At 36.9% G+C, this 6681-nt stretch overlaps 1 protein-coding gene across 1 annotated transcript in view; it reads left to right on the top strand.

Moving 5' to 3' along the window:
* LOC106878829 (adhesion G-protein coupled receptor D1) overlaps positions 1-6681 on the top strand; it is a 40645-nt gene that overhangs the window by 729 nt on the left and 33235 nt on the right. The gene's annotated exons all lie outside the window — the stretch shown is intronic.

Raw genomic sequence — 6681 nt, 5'->3', positions numbered from 1 at the left:
TATATATATATATATATATATATGCACATATATATACACATATGTATATATACATATACACACACATGTATATATACATATATATGTATACACATAGATACATATACACATACATACACACACATATATATACATACATACGTACACATACATACATACACATACATACACATATATACATACACATACATACATACACATACATACGCATACATACACATACATGCATACACATACATACATACACATACATACACATACATACATACACATACATACATACACATACATACATACCCATACATACATGCACATACTTACACATACATACACATACATACATACACATACATACACATACATATACATATATATATATATATACATGAATCTCTTCTCTCCCCATGTAACCGGTGTTCGGCCAAGCCTGACCTTTCTTTCTTGGTTCGACTACCATCCGTGCAACATCTATATTCCTCACTGTACCCGTCAAAACCTATGTCCCTGCCGCAAGGCTTTACCTCCACACACGCCAGCTTAATTTAACTCGTCCTCAGTCGAAAGACACCTGTTGTAGATATCCTGTTATTTGCATTTATATTTGTGTACCATTTCTCTGGGGGGGTTTTTCCGTCCTGCATTAAGCTACCTGCATTAACTTGCTAAAAAATTAGGTAGTAATTTTACCTTGTTGTTATTCTTCGTGCATTTTTGAAGAGTTTGGTTCGTATTACTGTTGTATTGTTGTTTAAATATTGTTGCACTGTTGTTTGAATTGTTGTTATGTTCGCTGAACACTTTGGTTTTTGCTGCCTTGTGGCCGTCTAGTTGTGCTTTCCCTCCTATATAGGAGGATAGGCCAAGTATAAAAATAGAAGACATCAGATTTTCAGACAGCAGATACAGAGTTGTCCGATTCTGAGCAATTGGACATTTCATGGACTACCATGAACAAAAAAGCAAGGCAAAATAGAAGCTTCGCAGAGGTGGCAAAGATATCGGAGTAGAGTATGGATTGGAACGAGTGGAAGGACTACTCAAAAATGATGAAAAGGGAAGGAACTAAAGTGGAAGTGACAACTCCATTGGATATAATTATTAACAGGATGGAATGCATGGTAACATATAAGACAAACTCTGTAGTCTCAAGAAGAATTGACGAAATGACGACGAATCAAGTGGAGAAAGCATCAAGGCCAGTCTGGAAGGAAATCAAGTACATAACAAGAGGGAGTAAATTTGGACCAATTGAAGTACAAGTTAGGGATGCAACCGTTACAAATTTGAACACGGCAACAATATTAAAAACCGATGAAGTGGTGATGTTGCCGATATATCGTGGAAGGCGTGCCATAAGGGTCAGCGTAGAGGGAATCTCCCTAGAAGTTGATGTAGCATGGATAGCAGCCGCTGTCTTGCTCAGTAACGGTGGCAGTTCTCCAGGCCACTAAGACGGGAACAAGAAATTGGAAGGGTCAATCCCTAAACATGGTGATACAGGGACCGAAAGAAATAATAGAAGAATTGCCAGAAACAATAGCATTTGACGATGCAATAATGGTAGTTAGAGTAGAGGGCAGAAAGGCCACATTACAGCAAACTGCCCTCTACAAGACAAAAAGGGGAAGGAAGGAGCGGTAAGACAAAAGGAAAAATTACCATCACCACCACCAGCAGAAACAAGCGGAACAGAAGGCGAATTGTGACACCAGGTAAGAAAATGAAAAGAAAAAGGAGGAAACCAGGTAAAATACAGACACCCACCCCACCCACAGTCTCTTCCTCCCACCTGCTCCCTACAAACACTGAACCTACCCGCCCCCCTCCAACACACAAAGAAATACATTCAGACACAAGCCGTTCAACCTCTGCACCTCCCGAATAAAAAAGCAAAAGTAACTTTGCAATTATGTATGACAATACTAATAAGGATCTGTGTGAGGAGATAAAAACGTGGAAAAAGATAAGAGTGGTGGACACTCGCAAGTTCGACAATGTGCAAGAGTGGTTTTGCTGCCTGTTGTTGGACGAGGACCAGAAGGAAAAAGTTTTAAAATTTGAAGGATTTAAAATGTGGGAAATCGAACTAGATATTGAAAAATTACCATGGAACATGGATTACACGCAATTAATAAAGGAGTACGGTTTCCACATCTTGGAAGGTACCAAGTACAAAAAGAAAATATGAACAAAGGTAAAAATGAAGTAACTCAGAGATGGGGCTGAGAAAACTTCATTTCATTTCTAATTTTCATTTGTCTTTTACTGTAACATACGCTTTTGTTCATTGTTTTAAATTTGCTATATGTCCCCACATGTCCTTATATTGTCCCCTCTATGTCGCCCCAGGTGGGCAATAAAAAATCAACTTTATTCTTAGTGCAAGTTTTGAAGAGTGTAGTTCGATTTTAACAGTTATTTTTTCAAAGCTATAATGGAAGAGACAAAGGAGCATATTGGGCATATTTTGCTTCGTGAGTTCAATGAAAGCAACAAGGCAAAGGAAAGTGCGAGGCATATTAATGCAGTAGATGGGGATCGGACAATAAGCGTAAACCAGTTTCAACGGTGGTTCCAGAAATTCCGAGCCGGAAACTACAGCCTAGAAGACGAGTCTCGTCCTGGAAGATCTGTGGAGCTCGACGAGGACATCCTGCACACCCTGGTGGAACAAAATCCCATCGTAACTGAAGGACTAGCAGAGAACCTTGGATTTGATCATTCACTCATTCATTGACACCTGCGTACCATCGGAAAAGTCAGCAAATTGGGTCAATGGGTTCTGCACAAACTTCCCAAGTCTAATCGCGCGCAGAGAGTGAATGTGCGCTCTTCTTTGTTGTCACGAATGATCTTGGACTGAATAGTAACTGGTGGCGAGAAATGAGTTCTCTATAAAAATGTCAAGCTCCGAAGACAGTTGATAGGGAAAGGAGAAACACAGGCACTCCAGGCTGAAGAAGATCTTCACCCACGTAAAGTGTTGTTATCTGTTTGGTGGAATATGAAAGGTTTAGTCCACTTTGAACATTTAAACCCAAACCAAATGATAACAAAGGAGATCTACTGCGAGCAGCTTGAGCGGTTTAAGTCAGCGCTAGAAGAAAAACGACCATCTTTGGTATCAAATCGAAAGGTATTCTTCCATCAGCCACATACAGCGAGGATGACATTCGAAAGGCTGGAGCAGTTTGATTGGGAAACGATATCCCACTCACCATATTTGCCGAACATTACCCCATCTGATTATCATTTATTCCGCAGTCTTCAAAATCATTTGAACGGAAAAAATAGGAATTCTGTAGACGAGATCAGAACAGTACTGGAGGTGTATTTTTCATCACGGACCAGTGAATTTTGGAAGAAGGGCCTTGCAAGTCTACCAGATAGATAGAAGAGCATTGTAGAAAATGAAGGAGAGAGTATATTTTAGATTAAAATAAGAGCTTGATCTTAATTTTGAAAAATAAAAGAAGTATAAAAAACTGCATTGTTTATGGGATGACCCAATATTTTATCAACTGATTGACTTAATGAGAAATAAACAAGTTCCCTTTGTAATAACAGTCACAATATGAATATGGTGTGTTCTGTTTGTTTTTGTTTGTTTTATAAATCTGACGCGATTTCACAAACTGTAAAACTGAACCCTCTTAATCAAGTGATCCAAATTGTTTACCAATTGGAACCGCCTTTCGTCAAGTCACTGGTAAAAACGTAATCACGGTATATTCTTTCGGCTGAAGTTAGTGATAGACGCGGCGTCGTTAGATTAGTGTCAGTGATTTCAATTAATAAAGCGTGTAGAGAAACTCACTATAAAGAATATGGACTAGCCAAGTATGTGTTGCACACAACCGTGTGATATACTTGTTTAACCCCTAGTCATCTCTAATCAAATGTACTTTAGATCAGAAGCGTCCCAACATTCTCGTTCCAATATTTTTGTTTATCGCGTTGTATTTGCATTCAGTATAAAAGCAGTAGCTAAATGTTAACTAAGATAGGCAAAGGATCACAGTTTTGTGGTCAAGTTAGAGTCGATTATATTAGCCCAGTGTTTCACTGTTACTTATGTTATAGACCTAGGAAGGATTAAGTAAAATGAAGTTAATCATACAGTGATTTGAACTCAGAAAGCAGGGGCCTGACTAAATACAGCAAAATATTTTTTTCTTGCTCTACCGATTCTACCAGTCTACGGTCTTCCCATTTCCAGCAGGTAGGTTAGATATTTTGAAAGAGGAATATAGTTGATATAAACTGATACTTATTTTTTAGATTCAAAGGGTTGAAAAGTAATGTCAATCTCAAAAGTATGTGAGCACAGAACGTACAGAAACGTAACTTAAAGCCGTGTGGTGTTCTGTTCACCACTTTACAGCTTTGGGCAGTTCACCGCTCTTCAGTTCTCAATAATATTTAAAAGCAGAAGGTTGGTGGATTGACAGAATTAGTAGAATGTCCGACCATATATTTTGTGATATTCAGTTACTTCCCTTTACGTTCTGAGTTTAAATCCCATTCATTCTTCCAAGCATCGATGTAGTTATATTGGATTATTCAAGCTCTGAGATCGATATAAAAAATATAGCCATCACAGAAAATGTATGACCCTGTGCCTAAGTGAGAATCCTAAAAATGTTCAATAACAAATCGAGAAATTCAACTGCTATTGGGAGATAAGTATCTAATGTTTCGGGCGCTAGGCCTTCATCAGAAGAATTAGAAAGAAACAGAAAGTGGTGTTATCACTTCGGGTGTTAACCTTTAACAACTACTTGTGCCGGAAACTTTAACTTATACATACTTCATAGCAAACGGACATTCCTAATATTATCTGAAAATACAAAAATAATTATTAAAAACCAGATCATAGAATTCGGTACAGCATTGAAGAGATTACCTTGATATCGACTCTGGAATAATAAAGGGTGAAGAGGACTTTGACGGGATTTGCTATAGGAATTACGCCAACCTACTGCCTGCCATTTTCATTTGCATCTTATTTCGTTCAAATTTTATCGCATTCTACTTTGCCTTTCATTTCTTTTGTGAACTATCTCTGTTGCAATCCACAAAATTAGGGAACCATATCTAATGTTAGAAATCAATACTGAAATGTCAGATAACATTCTTAAGTTTTGAACTCGAAACTAAAAAAAATTCAAACATCATTCAGATTCGTTCATATATTTCATTTACTTATTTGAAACTATATTTCATTTCATTATTACAGTTCAATCCCCTGTATTCTTTTTAAACCAGCCTAATAGTATTTTTTAATATATCTAAGACTTTAATATACCTAGGACTAAATGCAATACGTCTTTCACTATTTGATTTAGCTTTAGGAAGATTATCGCTAATATCTCTAACAGTTAGGGTAACCTAGTAGAAAATCCATTGTAACCGACCCACATTGTTTTCAGACATAGTGCACCAAGAACTACTTTATCCAACATGTCCTTCCTATTTTTAAGATATTAAGATACTTGTTATCGACCCTTTAGATATAAAAGGTGAAATTGATTTCGGTGGGATTTGAACTCAGAAAGTAGACACATAGGGATATACAACATTTCTCCGCTTCTTTACCGACTCTACCAATCCACAGCCACTTAATTTTATTTGCATCTCATTTCGTTCTAAGTCCAAACCTTTATTCTGTGTTGTCTTTCATTCCTTCCAACGGTCCCATCGTAACCATCCTGTATTTTATTAAAATGTAGTGTATTTAGGAGTGCCCTATACAATATATCTTTCGATTTTGTTTTTGGTTACTTAGTTTTTGTTTTCTTTTTTCTTTTTTCTTTGTTTTTAAGACGTTAGGACGTAATTTACGGAAGATTTAACTGTTTCTCTTCGTAGATCAAGCAGCCATTTAAAAGAGGTTTTCCAGTTGGCTCGTTGGCTCGTATTTCATTTGGTATTATATCTAATTTTTGGTTGTCTGCCATCTATCAATAAAATGTTCAAGTAGATTGTTTCAAGCCAGAACAGGTTCAGATATTAAATAAAGTAAATTATGTATAAGTAGCATTCGAAAAATAAGAGGAGCAACAAACATGTTATTGTTGTTTTTATTTTATTTTACATATGTGTTCATTTATGCTATGTACACACACGCACAAACACACACTTCTATACTAATTTCAGTCGGTAGACTGAGCCATGCTGGAGCACGGCCATTAAGAAATTCTTTCATATTTCTTTTCCTAGACGATATATTGACCTCATTACTTGTTGCAGTCTGGCTAATACTAATTTTAACAATGTCTATTATTTTAACAATCTACAATCGTTAATTGTTTAAGAAACGTTTGACATGAAGGGACGCAACAGATACGGATGTGTGTGTCTGTGTGTGTCTTTTACCTTTTACATGTTTTAGTCATTAAACTGTCGCCTTGCTGGGGCGCTACCTTGAAAAATTTTACTCGAACTAATCAGCCCGAGTACTTTTTTCTTAAATCTGGTACTGATTGTATCAGACTCTTTTGCCGAACCGCTCGAGTAGGAGGACTTCAACACACCAACACTAGGTGTCAAGCAGTAATGGGAGCAAACAGATACACAAAGACACGCACGCACACATACACAAGCCCGCACTCGCATATATTTGTGTGTGTGTATATATATAGATATATAGATATATATATATATATATATATATATATA

This window comes from Octopus bimaculoides, chromosome 4, assembly GCF_001194135.2.
Source record: "Octopus bimaculoides isolate UCB-OBI-ISO-001 chromosome 4, ASM119413v2, whole genome shotgun sequence".
NCBI lineage: Eukaryota > Metazoa > Mollusca > Cephalopoda > Octopoda > Octopodidae > Octopus > Octopus bimaculoides.
This window is presented reverse-complemented; position numbering and strand designations above follow the sequence as displayed.